We start from the raw sequence: 21,148 nt of genomic DNA, 5'->3' as shown, positions 1-21,148 counted from the left end.
ATTGGGAAATGGGAGAATTAGTGCAGGGAAGCGGAGCACTAATTACAGACTGAGAGATGTACAGCACGGAAACAGAACCTTCAATCCAACCTGTCCATGCTTAAATTTAAGATTTTCTGGCAGCTCTTCACTAAATTGGAGAATCATTGCAAGAAACTACTAAATGGAAAAGTTGGGAAAGAGCTTCTCGAAATGTGAAAATTTGCAACAGGCATCGGATAATGGGTGAATTAGTGCAGTTCAGCACTAAATAGGTGCGTTATGCTGTGTTTCACTAAATGGGAGAATTCGGACAGGGAGATTTAGAGTAGGGCACCCCTAAATTGGGCGAGGGCATCATTCACTAGGAGGATCGGTGTAAGGCAACACTGAGTGGAGAACTTGTTCAGGACGTCAGTAATTGGGGGACACGGTGCTAAGCAACACTGAATTGGAGAATTGGTGTGGGGTATCAGTAAATGAGAGACCTGGTGCAGGGTGCTGATAACTTCTAGAATTGGAGCAAATGGGAGAATGCGGGCAGTGAATCAGGAAATAGGACAAATGTTGAAAAGGCTTAATGGTCCAGATTCAATACAGTGCACCATGAAATGGGGGAGTTGGTGCAGTTCGCCACGAAGGGGGGGATATTTGCAGTTTGGGGAATTTGGAGATATGATTGTCAAGATTAGAGAATTCTGTCAGCAGTCAACTAAATGGGAGAATTGTTGCAGGGTAATACTGAATGGAAGACCTAGTGCACAGTGGAGCTCAATTACAGAATGGGTGTATGGCAACAGGAAATGGGAGAATTAGGGTAGCGCACCCTTAAATGGTCGAATCGGGGTCGGGCATCAGTAAGGAGTAGAGGTAGTACAGGAGTATGAGTCAATTCGAGATTTGGTGAGAATCAATAAATGGGAGATTCTGTGCACAGTGCCCTTACATTGGAAAATTGGTGGGAGTGTCTATATATTAGAAAGTTGGAGCAGAGCATGTCTAAATTGGGGAAGAGGGGCCAGGGAATCAATAAAAAGAAATGTTGGAAGCATCGGTAAATTGGAGAGTCAGTTCAGTGCATCACTAAATGAACAAATATAATCAGTCGGGCATCCGTACGTTGGAAATGTGTATCAGGGAACAACTAAATGGAAGGAATTGATGCAGAACAACAATAATTGGAGAATTCATGCAGGTGCCGTTAAATTCTAAGTGGGAGGACTGGGGCAGGATAACCTCAATGGGTGAGTTGGTGAAATTCCCGATTTAGTGCAGGATTGGTAAATGGGAGAATAGGTGCAGGAAAGGAAAGCGCTAATTACAGCATTAGAGACGTACAGCACGGAAACAGACCCTTCCGACCAAATTGCCCACGTCCAAATGTAAAAATTCTTGTAAGCTCTGCACTAAATGGAGAATCATTGCAAGAAACTACTAAATGGAAAAGTTGGGAAAGAGCTTATCGAAATGTGAGAATTTGCAACAGACCATCAGGTAATGGGTGAATTAGTGCAGTTCAATGTTAATTGGGTGAGTTATGCTGTGTTGCACTGAATGGGAGAATTGGAGCAGGACAATACCTTTTGGGAGATTTAGAGTAGCGCACCCCTAAATTGGTCGAGGGCATCAGTCAGTATGAGGATTGGTGTAAGGCAACACTGAGTGGAGAACTTGTTCAGGACATCAGTAATTGGGGGAAATGGTGCTCAGCAACACTGAATTGGAGAATTGGTTTGGGGTATCAGGAAATGATAGACCTGGTGCAGGGTGCTGATAACTTCGGGAATTGGAGCAAATGGGAGAACACGGGCAGTGAATCAGGAAATAGGACAAATGTTGCAAAGGATTAGTGGTCCAGATTCAATACAGTGTACCACGAAATAAGGGAGTTGGTGCAGTTCACCAGGAAAGGGAAGATATGTCTAGGATCAGGAATTTGGAGATTTGATGCGGGGATTGCAAGATTTGAGAATTCTGGTCGCAGACTACTAAATGGGAGAATTATTGGAGGGAAATACTGAATGGAAGACCTGGTGCACAGTGGAGCTCAATTAGAGAGTGGGGACATGGCAACAGGAAATTGGAGAATTAGAGTAGCGCACCCTTAATTGACCGAATCGGGCTCAGGCAGAGTAAATGGAGGAATTAGGACAGGGATATCAGTAACTGAGTGATTAGGTGGAAACAATAAATGGGAGATTCAGTGCAGAGCGCCGTGACATCGGAAAATTGGTGGGAGTGCCAAAATATTTTCTATAATACAGGAGGAAGCAGTGACGCTGCTCCAGCTCCTTTATTTTCTATAATATCGGAGGAAGCAGTGACGCTGCTCCAGCTCCTTTATTTTCTATAATACAGGAGGAAGCAGTGACGCTGCTGCAGCTCCTTTATTTTCTGTAATACAGGAGGAAGCAGTGACGCTGCTCCAGCTCCTTTATTCTCTATAATACAGGAGGAAGCAGTGACGCTGTTCCAGCTCCTTTATTTTCTATAATACAGGTGGAAGAAGTGACGCTGCTGCAGCTCCGTTATTTTCTATAATACAGGAGGAAGCAGTGACGCTGTTCCAGCTCCTTTATTTTCTATAATACAGGAGGAAGCGGTGATGCTGTTCCAGCTCCTATATTTTCTATACTACAGGAGGAAGCAGTGACAATGTTCCAGCTCCTTTATTTTCTATAATACAGGAGGAAGCAGAGACGGTGCTCCAGCTCCGTTATTTTCTATAATACAGGAGGAAGCAGTGACGCTGCTCCAGCTCCTTTATTTTCTATAATACAGGAGGAAGCAGTGACGCTGCTCCAGCTCCTTTATTTTCTATAATACAGGAGGAAGCAGTGACGCTGCTCCAGCTCCTTTATTTTCTATAATACAGGAGGAAGCAGTGACGCTGCTCCAGCTCCTTTATTTTCTATATTACAGGGGGAAGCAGTGACACTGCTCCAGCTCCTTTATTTTCTATAATACAGGAGGAAGCAGTGACGCTGTTCCAGCTACTTTATTTTCTATAATACAGGAGGAAGCAGAGACGGTGCTCCAGCTCCGTTATTTTCTATAATACAGGAGGAAGCAGTGACGCTGCTCCAGCTCCTTTATTTTCTATAATACAGGAGGAAGCAGTGACGCTGCTCCAGCTCCTTTATTTTCTATAATACAGGAGGAAGCAGTGACGCTGCTCCAGCTCCTTTATTTTCTATAATATCGGAGGAAGCAGTGACGCTGCTCCAGCTCCGTTATTTTCTATAATACAGGAGGAAGCAGTGACGCTGCTCCAGCTCCTTTATTTTTTATAATACAGGAGGAAGCAGTGACGCTGCTCCAGCTCCTTTATTTTCTATAATACAGGAGGAAGCAGTGACGCTGCTCCAGCTCCTTTATTTTCTATAATATCGGAGGAAGCAGTGACGCTGCTCCAGCTCCTTTATTTTCTATAATACAGGAGGAAGCAGTGACGCTGCTCCAGCTCCTTTATTTTCTATAATACAGGAGGAAGCAGTGACGCTGCTCCAGCTCCTTTATTTTCTATAATATCGGAGGAAGCAGTGACGCTGCTCCAGCTCCTTTATTTTCTATAATACAGGAGGAAGCAGTGACGCTGCTCCAGCTCCTTTATTTTCTATAATACAGGAGGAAGCAGTGACGCTGCTCCAGCTCCTTTATTTTCTATAATATCGGAGGAAGCAGTGACGCTGCTCCAGCTCCTTTATTTTCTATAATACAGGAGGAAGCAGTGACGCTGCTCCGGCTCCTTTATTTTCTATAATACAGGGGGAAGCTGAGACGCTGCTCCAGCTCCTTTATTTTCTATAATACAGGAGGAAGCGGTGACGCTGCTCCAGCTCCTTTATTTTCTATTATACAGGAGGAAGCAGAGACGCTGCTACAGCTCCTTGATTTTCTATAATACAGGAGGAAGCGGTGACGCTGCTCCAGCTCTTTTATTTTCTATAATACAGGAGGAAGCAGTGACGCTGCCCCAGCTCCTTTATTTTCTATAATACAGGAGTAGGCAGAGACGCTGCTCCAGCTCCTTTATTTTCTATAATACAGGAGGAAGCAGAGACGCTGCTCCAGCTCCTTTATTTTCTATAATACTGGAGGAGGCAATGACACTCCTCCAGCTTCTTTATTTTCTATAATACTGGAGGAAGCAGAGACGCTGCTCCAGCTCCTTTATTTTCTATAATACTGGAGGAAGCAGTGGCACTGCTCCAGCTCCTTTATTTTCTATAATACAGGAGGAAGCAGAGACGCTGCTCCAGCTCCTTTATTGTCTATAATACAGGAGGAAGCGGTGACGCTGCTCCAGCTCCTTTATTTTCTATCATACAGGAGGAAGCAGTGACACTGCTCCAGCTCCTTTATTTTCTATAATACAGGAGGAAGCAGTGACGCTGCTCCAGGTCCTTTATTTTCTATAATACAGGAGGAAGCAGTGACGCTGCTCCAGCTCCTTCATTTTCTATAAAACAGGAGGAAGCAGTGACGCTGCTCCAGCTCCTTTATTTTCTATAACACAGGAGGAAGCAGTGACGCTGCTCCAGCTCCTTTATTTTCTATAATACAGGAGGAAGCGGTGACGCTGCTCCAGCTCCTTTATTTTCTATAATACAGGAGGAAGCAGTGACGCTGCTCCAGCTCCTTTATTTTCTATAATACAGGAGGAAGCGGTGACGCTGCTCCAGCTCCTTTATTTTCTATAATACAGGAGGAACCAGTGACGCTGCTCCAGCTCCTTTATTTTCTATAATAGAGGAGGAAGCAGTGACGCTGCTCCAGCTCCTTTATTTTTTATAATACAGGTGGAAGCAGTGACGCTGCTCCAGCTCCTTTATTTTCTATAATAGAGGAGGAAGCAGTGACGCTGCTCCAGCTCCTTTATTTTCTATAATACAGGTGGAAGCAGTGACGCTGCTCCAGCTCCTTTATTTTCTATAATACAGGAGGAAGCAGAGACGCTGCTCCAGCTCCTTTATTTTCTATAATACAGGAGGAAGCAGAGACGCTGCTCCAGCTCCTTTATTTTCTATCATACAGGAGGAAGCAGTGATACTGCTCCAGCTCCTTTATTTTCTTTAATACAGGAGGAAGCAGTGACGCTGCTCCAGCTCCTTTATTTTCTATAATAGAGGAGGAAGCAGTGACGCTGCTCCAGCTCCTTTATTTTCTATAATAGAGGAGGAAGCAGTGACGCTGCTCCAGCTCCTTTATTTTCTATAATAGAGGAGGAAGCAGTGACGCTGCTCCAGCTCCTTTATTTTCTATAATACAGGAGGAAGCAGTGACGCTGCTCCAGCTCCTTTATTTTCTATAATACAGGTGGAAGCAGTGACGCTGCTCCAGCTCCTTTATTTTCTATAATACAGGAGGAGGCAGAGACGCTGCTCCAGCTCCTTTATTTTCTATAATACAGGAGGAAGCAGAGACGCTGCTGCAGCTCCTTTATTTTCTATAATACAGGAGGAAGCAGAGACGCTGCTCCAGCTCCTTTATTTTCTATAATACAGGAGGAGGCAGAGACGCTGCTCCAGCTCCTTTATTTTCTATAATACTGGAGGAAGCAGAGACGCTGCTCCAGCTCCTTTATTTTCTATAATACTGGAGGAAGCAGAGACGCTGCTCCAGCTCCTTTATTTTCTATAATACAGGAGGAAGCGGTGACGCTGTTCCAGCTCCTTTATTTTCTATAATACAGGAGGAAGCAGTGACGCTGCTGCAGCTCCTTTATTTTCTATAATACAGGAGGAAGCAGTGACGCTGCTCCAGCTCCTTTATTTTCTATAATACATGAGGAAGCAGTGACGCTGCTCCAGCTCCTTTATTTTCTATAATACAGGAGGAAACAGTGACACTGCTCCAGCTCCTTTATTTTCTATAATACAGGAAGAAGCAGTGACGCTGCTGCAGCTCCTTTATTTTCTATAATACAGGAGGAAGCAGTGACGCTGTTGCAGCTCCTTTATTTTCTATAATACAGGAGGAAGCGGTGACGCTGTTCCAGCTCCTTTATTTTCTATAATACAGGAGGAAGGAGTGACAATGTTCCAGCTCCTTTATTTTCTATAATACAGGAGGATGCAGAGACGGTGCTCCAGCTCCTTTATTTTCTATAATACAGGAGGAAGCAGAGACGCTGCTCCAGCTCCTTTATTTTCTATAATACAGGAGGAAGCGGTGTCGCTGCTCCAGATCCTTTATTTTCTATAATACAGGAGGAAGCAGTGACGCTGCTCCAGCTCCTTTATTTTCTATAATACAGGAGGAAGCGGTGACGCTGCTCCAGCTCCTTTATTTTCGATAATACAGGAGGTAGCAGTGACGCTGCTCCAGCTCCTTTATTTTCTATAATACAGGAGGAAGCAGTGACGATGCTCCTGCTCCTTTACTTTCTATAATACAGAAGGAAGCAGTGACGCTGCTCCAGCTCCTTTATTTTCTATAATGCAGGAGGAAGCAGTGACGCTGCTCCAGCTCCTTTATTTTCTATAATACAGGAGGAAGCAGTGACGCTGCTCCAGCTCCGTTATTTTCTATAATATCGGAGGAAGCAGTGACGCTGCTCCAGCTCCTTTATTTTCTATAATACAGGTGGAAGCAGTGACGCTGCTCCAGCTCCTTTATTTTCTATAATAGAGGAGGAAGCAGTGACGCTGCTCCAGCTCCTTTATTTTCTATAATACAGGAGGAGGCAGAGACGCTGCTCCAGCTCCTTTATTTTCTATAATACAGGAGGAAGCAGAGACGCTGCTCCAGCTCCTTTATTGTCTATAATACTGGAGGAGGCAGAGACGCTGCTCCAGCTCCTTAATTTTCTATAATACTGGAGGAAGCAGAGACGCTGCTCCAGCTCCTTTATTTTCTATCATACAAGAGGAAGCAGTGACACTGCTCCAGCTCCTTTATTTTCTATAATACAGGAGGAAGCAGTGACGCTGCCCCAGCACCTTTATTTTCTATAATACAGGTGGAAGCAGTGACGCTGCTCCAGCTCCTTTATTTTATATAATACAGGAGGAAGAGGTGACGCTGCTCCAGCTCCTTTATTTTCTATAATACAGGAGGAAGCAATGACGCTGCTCCAGCTCCTTTATTTTCTATAATATAGGCGGAAGCAGTGACGCTGCTCCAGCTCCTTTATTTTCTATAATACAGGTGGAAGCAGTGACGCTGCTCCAGCTCCTTTATTTTCTATAATACAGGAGGAAGCAGTGACGCTGCTCCAGCTCCTTTATTTTCTACAATACCGGAGGAAGCAGTGACGCTGCTCCAGCTCCTTCATTTTGTATAATACAGGAGGAAACAGAGACGCTGCTCCAGCTCCTTTATTTTCTATAATACAGGAGGAAGCAGTGACGCTGCTCCAGCTCCTTTATTTTCTATAATCCAGGAGGAAGCAGAGACGCTGCTCCAGCTCCTTTATTTTCTATAATGCCGGAGGAAGCAGTGACGCTGTATTTTCTGTTTTCGATCCAGTGTCCAGGTTTGGCACGATTCCTTGTGTATTCTGATGTTTTCAACGCAACATTCACAAAAGATTATCCCTATGATCTTAAACGAGACAACAATGGGAGGGAGTGAAACACCGTCATACTGAAGTGAAATCCCCTCGAGCAACCCATTCACATTTTCACCCATAGAGTGAGTCACAGACACACATGCCCGGAGGTGAGGGAGGCGGGGGGGTGGGGTGGAAGGAGGGCAGAGGTTTCGGGATTCTACCAGCTCCTTGCGCTTCAGTTCCGCTCTCCATCGACTAAAGACCACCTCCCCCACCACCCCCCTCCCTCCCCCCGCACACATACACATACACACACACACACACACACACACACACACACACACACACACACACACACCAAAAAATTTCTCCTACGAAAGGCAGCTTTAGCTGCAACTAAAGCCAGTTTTACAGACAATGAGAGACGTTGCGATGAGCGAGAATTTAAAATTGACAATTGCCTCACATGGAACTTTCACATTTGAAAACACACTGATCCAAAGTCTGCAGCTCCTCCGCCACATTGAGGTGCAATACTCCCAAATTCGAGACCCACTGATCCAATCCATGCAGTACATTGCACAGAAATCAGGAAGGATTCGAACCACCAACGGCAGCCGGAGGTCCGACAGGGAGTCGATATGAAATGGAAACATGGACATCGGGGGAAACAGTATTCACAAGGTGAACAATCAGTAAAAATAATAATCTTCACTGTTTCCTATCGGATGTCCCACTCCGTGAAGCAATGTCTTTCAATGCCCAAGGAAACATATTTACCCTCAGGTACCTGCTTCAGGGTCGCCTGCGCCTCTGCTGGAAGTTGCCATCATTTTATTCACAGTCACTCCGCGGTTTTTTGATTCACTCCAGTGAAATATCTTTTCATACCTTGCATCATGGTCTCTTCCAGTCAAGATCCTGAACCAGTCCAGTGAGAAACCTCTGTTGGTTTGAATCCCGGGATGGGGAATCAGACGAGATGAACAGCGCCTTTTATTGGTGGAACCCCTTCACTGCAACCTCACGCCTCAAAACGGGTCTCTGCCCGCGTCAACCTGTTCTGTACATTCCTGCATTACACCGACTGACCAACATCAGATTACCACAGCTCCGCTTTCTGTACTTTGAAACCCAAGGCGATAATATGAAGCGTTTGCAAAATTCAAGAGAGAAACTTTGTTGCCGAAGATGGTTATGAAGGGATGGACAGGCACAAGGGTGTGTACAATTCAGGTCGCTTTCGATATTGTCAGCATTACCGGGGGTCCGTGCTGAGGAGTCAAAGTTTGTATCGTCCAGACATGGATACAGTTCCCATTCAGAGAATGAAGGTTTAATTCTCTTCATGTGAATTGTCTGAATGAAAACACATTCCTCGTTCCACACAGCAGACAGACCAAGATCCCTCCAGAATCAGCCCAGTCATTGTTTGAACCATGTAGAAGGACAATGACAGCGGACAGATACGATAGTGACCCCTTCAAATCTCCCTCCAATCATCTCACCTTCCTGAGTTGGGAATATGTTGGTTTTCCTTCAGTGTCTCTGGGTGTAAATCCAGGAAATCCCGCGCTTGCACCATAATGGCTGTACCTCCGTGTAAAGGAGTTCAATGGTTCACAAAAGCAACTCATCTCCTCCATCTCTGGGGGATTTAGGGATGGACAGCGAGTCCTATTCCATTGAGTGATATCTTTATCCCAGGAATACGTTTCTAACAGTGGTAGGTTCCAATTGGACACCTTCAGGAGATCGGTAGTAAGTTGAGAAGTGGAGCAGGGAAGTGAAGTTGACGTGAATGACAATGATGACTGGGAGGCATGAGGCAGGAAGTGAGTCTGGATCTGGTGGTGCAAGGCTCAGTGTCGCTGCTAATGGGCCAGCCTTTACTGCAAAGTGTTTACATTGGCTCACACACCATTCCTGGGCAATTCATGGCAATGACACTGTTCCTCTTCGTGTGAGATTCCGTTTGTGTGTATTAAAGCCGTCAATAAGCCCCAAGAGAATGAACAACTTCCCCTCTGTCCTGTTTTTTAAACAGATACAACTATCTGTTTGAAACCAATGTAAGAGAAGATTGCCCTTTTATGTACCTTTGCATTGAAGAATGTTCAATCGTGAAATGTCTGGTTTTGCAAAAGCGGGGGTTGATTGTAAATCACACTGAGTAATATTGATACCGAAATGTATTTCCGAGTTACTGTGGTCATGTGGTTAAGGAACTGCACATATGGCCGTCCCTTAGTTATTTCAAACCCCTCCTTGGGAAGCAGATGACCATAGGGTCCAATCACAGCTGCGCCCGCTTGTTGTATTGAAGGGTCATAGGTTCACCTTTTATTAAGGGTCGTGTTACTGATGAAGGGACTCAGCATCCTGTTTGAGTTCGAGCCTGTTATGGTTTGGCAACCCCACTCCATTTTCCTGGTTTAGTTCCAGCAGTGCATGTTGTCCTTCCTAACCAATACCTGGAGTTTCTTGCCGCTGTTCCAAAAGCACTCCTTCTTCTCCTCCACTTTTATTCTCTCTCCTTCATTCCAAGTTTGGTGGGAATAACGAGGTGAGGCAGGAGACACTGCAGAAAGGCCGTGGGATGTTATGGTTATGGCACAGAAACCACGGGTGGATCACCCTCATTCTCTGCTGTCGCCATTCATTCATTTTACAGCATCAGTAATGCCTCCATATTCTCCTTTGTTGTAGTTTATCTTCTATTGGATAAGGAATGCAACTTTAATTTCGAAAGGGTTACAATATTTTGAGGAAGAACTGGCTCCTTATGTCACATCCAAATGGCAGACGTATTATCCGTAGAGTGTGAGCCAAGTTTTCCAGTCTCCTCCCAGGTTCCAGAAAACCTCTCAGCAGCTCCATTGTCAAACTATCCCTGAAAGTCAGGCTTTTCATAGAGTAGGAATGGGGAATGAGGGATATTGGCAAATAAAGGGTCAAAGAATATGATAAAGGGTGAGGTAGATACACAGAGAAAAAGACAGAAAATTAGAGACTCATCTTGAGGGAGACCCTGAAAGAATCAGATCTCGGGTCGACATGGCTGCTAACTGGCAAAAACAAAAGGACTTTGATAACTATACTCATTCGACAGATAAAACGACCATTATCCCGGCATTGTGGTCTAGAAATGAAGAACTAATCTGGTTCTGTCGTTGTGAATCATTGTCTCTGTTTCTCCCCACAGATATTGCCAGGACTATTCAGTTTGCACGTCAATTCTTGTTTTTTGTTCAGATTTCCAACATCTGCATCTCTTGGTTTTCTGTTCAACTTTAAAACGGTTGGCACAAAACCGATGTTCTGCCAGCTTTGGAAAAGTGGTCAGAAATATTCTTACCACGATGTGTGTGCAGAACAAAGCACGCATTCCTTGACCGGGAATAGAACCCGTGTCACGGCGGTGAGAGCACTAAATGCTGGCGACTAGACTCCAAGGGAAGGCAGAAGGCGCCCTTACATGAATTCCGAATGAAAACACTTTTGCCTTTTCATTTCTGATCATTTCTTGCTGCAGATTAGGTCCTCCTTGTCTTCAAGCTTCCACAGAGTGGGAAGAGACCGTTCGGCCCATCGTACATTGTAGTTCATCAGGCATCCATGTATTCGAGTTCAAGTTTCTAGTTTTGGCTCAAAATGTTATGTGTCCTGATGTTTCCAGAGCAAATATCAACGCGATTCTCACTGTGAATTTAAACGACACGACAATGGGACTGAGGTCTGACATGGTCACACTGTGTTGGAACCACCTTGAGGACCTGAACCTCATTTTCACCCACAGAGGGAGACACACAGAAACATATCCCGAGAGGTACAGATGTCTCAGGATCATACCAGCTCCTTGTGCTTCACTTCCGCTCTCTGCTCCACCCAACAGCTTCTCTGACAAAGGCAGCTTGAGGTGGAACACTCGCCAGTTTGACAGGCAATGAGAGATGTGGAGCCGAGCTGGAATTTAAAATGGACAATAGACCTAAATGCAAGTTTTAAATTCGAAACCACACTGATCCAAACCATTCAGATCCTTAGGACCTGACAAAACAGGACCAGCCATACACCTGTCTGACATTGAGCTGTAATGGACCCAAAAACAACATTCCATTTGAATACACACTGATCCGATCCCTGCAGCTCGGAAGAATCGAAGGAAATGGCAACTGACAACATGTAATTGGCTGAACTAACACGTTACACTCGAGACATGTAGGATGTAAACCTACAATCGTCTGATTCAAAGTCAGATGTTTGATCTATTGCTTCACTATCCGGATGCACACACACACACACGCTGGACACCTTTCCGTATGTGATGTAAACATGGAGATCTGGGAAACAACATTCATAAGGTGATCAACCAGCAAAGATAATCCACTTTATGTAACAGGGCCTTTCAATGGCAAAGCAAATACATTTGTCCTCAGGTACCTGCTTCTGTGTCGCCTGTTCTTCTGCTGGACGTCTCCAGCATTTTATTCACTGTCACTACGCTGTCTTATGATGCACTCCACTGAAATGTAATTTCATACTTGGATTTAGTGTCAATTCCAGTCAAGATCCTGAACAAATTCAGCGAGAAACTTCTGGTCATTTCCAACATGGAATTTGGAATCAGACGTTTTGAACGAAGGATTTATTGGGGCCGCCCTATCACCGCAGATCAACGCCTCAAAACGAGCCGCTGTTAGTATCAAACTGTTCTGTACCTTCCTGCAGTAAATCAGGTTAGCACAGCTCCGCTTTCTTCACATTGAAACCAGGGCAGCAATATGAATTGTTTGGAAACTTAGAGAGAGAAACATTGCTGCTGAAGATGATGATAACGTGAAGATCATACACAGAGTCTGGACAGATCAGGTCACAAGTGTTACTGTCAGCTTCAGTAGGGTCACTGGTTCGGAGTCTGAGTTTGTAATGCCCAGACCGGGATACAATTCCCAGTCAGGAAATGAAGATTTATTTCTCTTCTTGTGAATTATCTTATTGAAAGCTATCTCCTGCTTCCTCACAGAACACAGACCCAGACCAACCCAGTGATTGTTTGCATCTATCGAGAAGGACAATAGCAACAGATACACGAGAGAACTGTAACCACAAATCACCCATCTCGGACCTCGCCTTTCTGAGTTGGAAATATCTTGCTACTCCTATAGTGCTTTTGGGTCTAGATCCTGGAACTCCCTCCCTAACAGTATCATGGCTGTACCTTGAGTTCTTCCAGGGTTCTGTAAAGTAACTCAACATCTCAATCTCTGGAGTAAATAGGGATGGACAGTGATTCCTATCTCATTGAGTGGCAACCTCCGCCACGAATGAGTTTCAAACAGTGTGTTTCGATTTACTATCGCGTGGAAACAGGCCCTTCGGGCCGACACTGTCCCTCCAGACAGTAACCCACCCAGACCCATTTCCCTCTGGCTAATGCACTTAATACTTTTGGCAATTCAGCATGACCAATTCATCCTAAACTACACATCTTTGAACTGCAGAAGGAAGCCCACGCAGACACGGGGAGAATGTTTAACTCCATACAGAGAGTTGCCGGAGGCTGGAATTGAACTTGAGACCCTAGTGCAGTGAGGCAGCAGTGTGAACCACTGAGCCACCGTACGACCCCTACTCGTTTAAAGTTACTGTGTATTAAGTATGGGACAACACTTGATCAATTGACAGCTCCATACTTCATTCCCTACTTCGGGAAGGCTGACCCCACGATTAATGGGATGAGGAAAACTCCACTTGCTGCAACAGTGAGAAAACTGAATCCTCACCAGGAGGCGAACAGGGAAAGCACAAAGAAAAGGCACTGTGTTTTTTCATCAGGAAACCGCTTTTGTCTTTCCATCTGTGATCATTTTAGCTGCAGATTACTTTCTCCCTTTCTTCTGATTTTTACAGCGTGAGAAAGACCTTTCGGCCCATCTGCAGTGCGGGTCATTGGACTTCCATCTATTCTCGTCCCAGTTCCCATAAACCTGCGTTTCTGATGTTACCAGGGCGAATCTAAATGGGATTCTCCCTGTGATCTTAAATGACCCAACAATGGGACTGAAGTTGGGGACATGGTCACGTGATGTTGTAACACCGCCGAGGAACTCAACCTCGTATTTACCCACAGATGGAAACAAACAGAGGGCTCAGGATTAGTCCCGTTCATTATGCTTCACATCCGCCAGTTTCTCCGATCAGCTCACCGCCGCTGGTCAAAGAGGTCTGCAGCACAGAAAATGCCCTTCGGGCCATCAAGTCTGCACCAGTCGAAGACTGACCCCTGACTGTTTTCATCTCGTTTTCCAACGGTTGGCTCGTAGCTCCAACAAAGTTGGGATGGAATTGTTCAACTCATAGTATCTCAACTTTCTCTGGGGATTTCTGTGTGTTGTACCTTGAAAGACAGAGGGTTGGAGATTGCCCCCATTCCCACCCTGTCTGAAATGTCTGTTTTCCCGTCTCCTGTGTCTTGTATGTGAAAGATGAAGACAGGGTGTAATCTCCCTTTTTATTTGTTGTCATTACTGAATCGTAACCGGTAGGATTCCAGGCTGTGAGGGTAAAGCCAAATGGATTTCAAGTGCATTGCCTTAAACACGCATCGACGATTACAGAACCACACTGTCCTCTTCATTTTCGAGGTGTCTCTCATTGTGGAGTTGAGGAAGAGTGAATCATTATCGGGTTGGTTTGAATCCAATCACTTTACAGTTTGTAAAAGCGTTACATTTTGGTGCATGGTGGGTCTGGTTGTAACATCCTGATAGATGGAACGGACATTCAATTTAAACCAAGAATAGGAATTGCCAGAGAAACTCAGCAGATCTTACAGCATCTATGCAGAGAAAATCAGAGACAACATTTCAAAACTTCATCCGAACTCGGTAATCTCCCACAGGTCCTGCCAAACCCGTTAGATTCGACAGGAGCTTCTGTTTTTGCTTCAGAATCCAAGAATCCACAGTTCTTTACATGAACCATTAAAGCAATGCAGAAACTTCTTTGTGGATCCTTACACGAAAGGGTTCCGTTTGGAGAACATTCTCCTGACCCCACTCGACACACGAAACTGTGCAGCATCCAAAACAGATGCAGCAAGAACAACCATCGTTGTCGCCCTGGGGACTCTTGAACCAGGAACCTTTCATTTCTCAGTCGAATGCGATGAAACTTCTAACCGAACACCTTGCACGATCCTCTAAAGCAGGCTGTGACTGACTTCCCACTTCAGTCTGCCCTTCCCAGAACGCCAACTGTCCTCTATCAGTTTTACTTTGCCAGACATTCATTATGGCGACATGGGAACAGTCTGATCCCACCCACTACAGACACACCCATGTCACTGGGAACCAGCTCCCCTCCAACCGGGACGATCTCTCTTCGAGCCTCCCAGTGTCTTGTGTGGTCCCGAGTTATTTCATTGCTCTAGAGTCCAGATGAGATTTGTATTCCTCATGTACAGGAACGAGAATTCTTTCAATGTCTCCGATCAGTTTATGTGGAGTCCTCTTAAAGAAGGGGAAGGTGTCTTGGCTGTTTCTGCTCAGCCCGACAGTTCAACCTTCTTCATTCTCCTCTGATTCCATTTCCAAAAGAGTTCCCGAAGATTCACAAAGCTGGAAACTGCGTTATACGGGATGCGCCTTTAACATTTGTGCACCTGCCAACTGACAATATTTTCCCAAAATCTCTTCACAATCCTCTGTCTTACACCATGTCCAGGGATGAGAAGTCCCGTTTTGTGGAGAGATTCCCGAGGCTGGTGAGTTTCTCTTTGGAGTAAAGATGGTTAACCGGCAATTTCCTGCAGCTGTTTATAATGATGGGAGTGGGAACCGTGGGCATGGGCACTTTGACGGACAGGACCAAGTGTTACCCCTGACCAGAGGCAGTGAACAGAGGGACTGGGATTAAAGGAATCGAATGAAAAGCAGCACTTCTGGGCAGTACATTCACAGAATACTGCAGGAGCTCGATGGGTCTAGCAGTATCTGTGAAAAGAAAAACAGGAATAACGGTTGGAGTGTGGGATATTTCTGGTTAAGAACTCGAGCCGCCTATGTCTAATCAAATAACTGGCCTGGCCTTGCTGACATGGGATTTCTGAAGTCTGAGCAAGAATGTACCCTACAGGAAGTTGTTCAAGATGGAGTCGACAGGATTTGACCCTGCGTGGGGACACATAAAGGGATTAATAACCCATCGCCTTAAGTACTCGGCCCCGAATATCCTTGCGTACAAGTGGCTTAATATTTCTCCAAGAATGGAGAGTTGTAACCTGAAACACCAGTATTTGGCTTGTCCTGTCCGCAGCATGACCCCAGTATTCACTGTCACCCTCTCATGGTTCAGAACGGAGGAGGATGCTGGGAGATCAAGTTGAATGACACCCACATTGATGAGAGGTAAAGTGATGGGATGGATCCATTTTCATGTGCAGAGAGCTTCATAAACACAGCAGTGCACCGAGTGTCCTTGTGTTTGACTAGCACTTACACCGCCAGCTGAATTACAGCCATTGAAGTGCTCTTGAAGAAGACTCTCCATTGGCAAATCTAATGTGAAAATTCAGCTCTAATTGGTTAATCAGATGTGAAAATATGAAATGATTTCAAATACTCACAACTGGCAGTAGAGAGTGTAGACCTACCTTCAGGGGTTCATTCTGCTCTGATTTACACCCAGGATAATGTGGGACTAGAGGGCCTCATCACAGCGGAAGGGGTCAAACATTGAAGACTCTGATGGGGAGGATATTCTCTCTATGAGAGGGAAGCAAATCAGTGGAATTCTTTCCAACAGAGGGCCGTCAAGGCTCGGTATTTTCACGGCTGAGATAGACAGACATTTAGTCAATTCACCATCAAGGGCCTGGGAGATAAGGCTGAGAAGGGGAGTTGAGGATTAAACAAATCAGCCCGTGATCTCATTGAAAACTCGCCGACTTGATCGGCGAAAATGCTTCCAACTGCTCTAATATCTTTGCTGTTACTTGGAAGATACTAAACCCCACTGTAAACGAAGGAAAGCACAAAGTTAGGAAGAGATGACTGCAGGCAAACGGAGTCACAATTATTTATTGCTCGGAAAATCAAACTGTCAATTTACCAGATTTCTTTGCTAACGTGGGCGGTAGAGTGGATCAAGGGAGCTGTTGATTTGAGTGTTCTTTGATATAAACCAATAAAGGTCAGTGACATTTGTTTTCTTGCAAAATACATGGCCTTTCCTGATGCTCACAATGAAAGAGATGGTTTCCAAGAAAAGACAGAGACTAAGTCACCTGTAAAGTAATCGATGGCCAAGATATGACTCGCGATGTTCTATGGGACATATGTGATTTATTGATTATTGTTCTCCAAACTTCCTTTACAATGGAACCGGGAGTGTTCCATTGGAGTTAAAATGGGGTTAAAAACTGCCAGCATCAATATGCGTAGCATCAAATCTTCTATGTGATGTGTTTTTACAATGGCCTTCCTGGCCAATGTTAAAGCTGACATCCTGTTTCTGCAGGAGTGTGGGATGCTGCACCTCAGCAGCTCCAGGAGATGGTCGAGCTTGCGGTAGACGAGGGTGATGATGCCTTTCCTCATGGATTCACTCATGGTACCTGCCCGAAGCATACTGACATACACCTCCAGCAGGTCCTGGCCAATCAAGTCCCAAAGAGCGGAATAGATCACCACCGGTAAGCCGTCGCTTCCAGGAGTTTAATTCTTTTCGAAGGACTCGAGGGGCTTGGTCAGTTCATCCAGAGATAGCGGCTGGTTCAGACTCTCCTGTGTTCCGTCATCTAGGACCTCCGTGATAGAGGACAGGAACGACTGGGAGGCTGCGCTGTCGGTTGGCTTCGTGTCATACAGACTGGCATAGAAGGATTTGCTGATCCTCATGATGTCAGCCTGAGATGACGTTACCGAGCCATCTTCTTTCTTCAGGCTGCTGAGCACGGAGCTCTCTTTGTGCGCCTTCTGGAAGAAGAAACGTGAGCACGTCTCGTCCTGCTCCACCGAGCGGACCCTGGACCGGAAGATTATCCTGGAGACCGCCGAGGCAAAGAGCGAGGCTTACTGGCCCTTCACCTCCTTGAGGTCCTCCGTGACATTGATCCCATCGTCTGCAGCAGGAGCAGGTTCTTCATACTTTCATGGAGCTGGGACAGTTTTCCCTGCCTCTCTCTCGCCTCCTGGACACCTTTGAGGATGAAGAAACTCTTGATGTTCCCTTTTTCTGTTTCCTACCAGTCCGCTGGAGACTCAAAGAGGGGCTTCACGGTTCTCCAACCTGCGTAATCCCTCTTGAGCTCCTCAATATTTCCCGGGGTCTTCAGCTTGGTGTTCAGCTTCCACATTCCCTTACCAGCCCGCTGTTCGTCCTGTAGGTGACAGTCGACCAGCAGGAGGCAGTGATCAGAGAAGAACACCGGCTTGATGTCGGTGGATCTGACCGAGAGCGTTTGGGACACAGACAGGTAATCTATCCTTGAGCGGATAGGCCCGTCTGCCCGTGACCAGGTGTATCTATGCTGCGCTCCATATGCAGGGGTGCCTGAAGATGTCATGCACCTTGGCATCTTTTACCGAGTCCATCAGGGCTACTGTCCCCCCCCCGCCGGATCGTCCATCTGCATCAGTGATACAGTTGATGTCTCCGGCCAGAATGACCAGCCTGGACGTAGCCAGCAACAGTGGAAGCTGCTGCAGGACGGCCAACCGTTCCCTCTTACCCACTGGGGCGTACACATTCATCAGTCTCAGGGGAGCATTCCTGTACATGACGTCGGTGACGAGGAGGTGCCCGCCCACCACCTCCTTAACCTCAGAGATGGTGAAGGTGTCTCCTCACAACAGGATACCCAGGCCGGAGGCGCAGCTATCATTGCCCCCGACCAAACTGACAGTCCATGGGCCCACAAGCTCAACCATCTCCTGTAGCTGCTGAGGTGCAGCATCCCACACTCCTGCAGAAACAGGACCGTCAGCTTTAACATTGGCCAGGAAGGCCATTGTAAAAACACATCGCGTGGCCGATTTGATGCTTTGCACATTGATGCTGACAGTTTTTAACCCCATTTTAACTCCAATGGAACACTCCCGGTTCCATTGTAAAGGAAGTTTGGAGAACAATAATCAATAAATCACATATGTCCCACAGAACATCGCGAGTCATATCTTGGCCATCGATTACTTTACAGGTGACTTAGTCTCTGTCTTTTCTTGGAAACCATCTCTTTCATTGTGAGCATCAGGAGAGGCCATATATTTTGCCAGAAAACAAATGTCACTGACCTTTATTTGTTTCATATCCAAGAACACTCAAATCACCAGCTTCCTTGATCAACTCTACCGCCCACGTTAGCAAAGAAATCTGGTAAATTGACAGCTTGATTTTCCGAGCAATAAATAATTGTGACTCCGTTTGCCTGCAGTCATCTCTTCCTAACTTTGTGCTTTCCTTCGTTTACAGTGGGGTTTAGCATCTTCCAAGTGACAGCAAAGATATGAGAGCAGTTGGAAGCATTTTCGCCGATCAAGTCGGCGAGTTTTCAATGAGATCACGGGCTGATTTGTTTAATCCTCAACTCCCCTTCTCAGCCTTATCTCCCTGGCCCTTGATGGTGAATTGACTAAATGTCTGTCTATCTCAGCCGTGAAAATACCGAGCCTTGACGGCCCTCTGTTGGAAAGAATTCCACTGATTTGCTTCCCTCTCATAGAGAGAATATCCTCCCCATCAGAGTCTTCAATGTTTGACGCCTTCCGCTGTGATGAGGCCCTCTAGTCCCACATTATCCTGGGTGTAAATCAGAGCAGAATGAACCCCTGAAGGTAGGTCTACACTCTCTACTGCCAGGTGTGAGTATTTGAAATCATTTCATATTTTCACATCTGATTAACCAATTAGAGCTGATTTTGCACTTGAGATTTGACAATGGAGAGTCTTCTTCAAGAGCACTTCAATGGCTGTAATTCAGCTGGCGGTGTAAGTGCTAGTCAAACACAAGGACACTCGGTGCACTGCTGTGTTTATGAAGCTCTCTGCGCATGAAAATGGATCCTTCCCATCCACCTTACCTCTCATCAATGTGTGTGTCATTTAACTTGATCCCCCAGCATCCTCCTCCGTTCTGAACCAAGAGAGGGTGACAGTGAATACTGGGGTCATGCTGCGGACAGGACAAGCCAAATACTGGTGTTTCAGGTTACATCTCTCCATTCTAGAAGAAATATTAAGCCACTTGCACGCAAGTGTGTTCGGGGCAGAGTGATTAAGGCGATGGGTTAGTAATCCATTGACGTTTCCCCATACAGGGTCAAATCCTGCCGCCTACATCTTGAACAACTTCCTGTAGGGTACATTCTCACTCAGACTTCAGAAATCCCCTGTCAGCAAGGCCAGGGCAGTTATTTGATTAGACACAGGCTGATCGAGTTCCTAATCAGAAATATCCCACACTCCAACCGTTATTTCTGTTTCTCTTTTCACAGATACTGCTAGACCCATCGAGCTCCTGCAGTATTCTGTGAATGTACTGCACAGAAGTGCTGCTTTTCATGAGATTCCTTTAATCCCAGTCCCTCTGTTCACTGCCTCTGGTCAGTGGTAACACTTGGTCCTGCTCGTCAAAGTGCCCAGGCCCACGGTTCCCACTCCCATCATTATAAACAGCCACAGGAAATTGCAGGTTAACCATCTTTACTCCAAAGAGAAACTCACCAGCCTCGGGAATCTCTCCACAAAACGGGACTTCTCATCCCTGGACACGGTGTAAGACAGAGGATTGTGAAGAGATTTTGGGAAAATATCGTCAATTGGCAGGTGCACAAATGTTAAAGGCGCATTCCGTATAACACAGTTTCCAGATTTGTGAATCTTCGGGAACTCTTTGGGAAATGGAATCAGAGGAGAATGAAGGAGGGCGAACTGTCGGGCTGAGCAGGAACAGTCAAGAGACCTTCCCCTTCTTTAAGAGGACACCACATGAACTGATCGGAGACATTGAAAGAATTCTCGTTCCTGTACATGAGGAATACAAATCTCATCTGGACTCTAGATCAATGAAATAACTCGGGACCACACAAGACACTGGGATGCTCGAAGGGAGATGGTCCCGGTTGGAGGAGAGCTGGTTCCCAGTGACATGGGTGTGTCTGTAGTGTGTGGGATCAGACTGTTCCCATGTCGCCACAATGAATATTCTGGCAAAGTAAAACTGATAGAGGACAGTTGGCGTTCTGGGAAGGGCAGACTGAAGTGGGAAGTCAGTCACAGCCTGCTTTAGAGGATCGTGCAAGGTGTGAGGCTAGAGGTTTCAGCGCATTCGACTGTTCAATGAAAGGTTCCTGGTTCAAGAGCCCCCAGGGCGACAGCGATGGTTGTTCTTGCTGCATCTGTTTTGGATGCTGCACAGTTTCGTGTGTCGAGTGGGGTCTGGAAAATGTTCTCCAAACGGAACCCTTTCGTGTGAGGATCCACAAAGAAGTTTCTGCATTGCTTTAATGGTTCATGTCAAGAACTGTGGATTCTTGGAATCTGAAGCAAAAAACAGAAGCTGCTGTCGAATCTAACGGGTTTGGCAGGACCTGTGGGAGATTACCGAGTTCTGATGAAGTTTAAAATGTTGTCTCTGATTTTCTCTGCATAGATGCTGTAAGATCTGCT

The sequence above is a fragment of the Chiloscyllium punctatum genome, chromosome 31 (genome assembly GCF_047496795.1).
Source record: "Chiloscyllium punctatum isolate Juve2018m chromosome 31, sChiPun1.3, whole genome shotgun sequence".
In the NCBI taxonomy this organism is placed as follows: domain Eukaryota; kingdom Metazoa; phylum Chordata; class Chondrichthyes; order Orectolobiformes; family Hemiscylliidae; genus Chiloscyllium; species Chiloscyllium punctatum.
Note: the sequence above shows the minus strand (reverse complement) of the source record.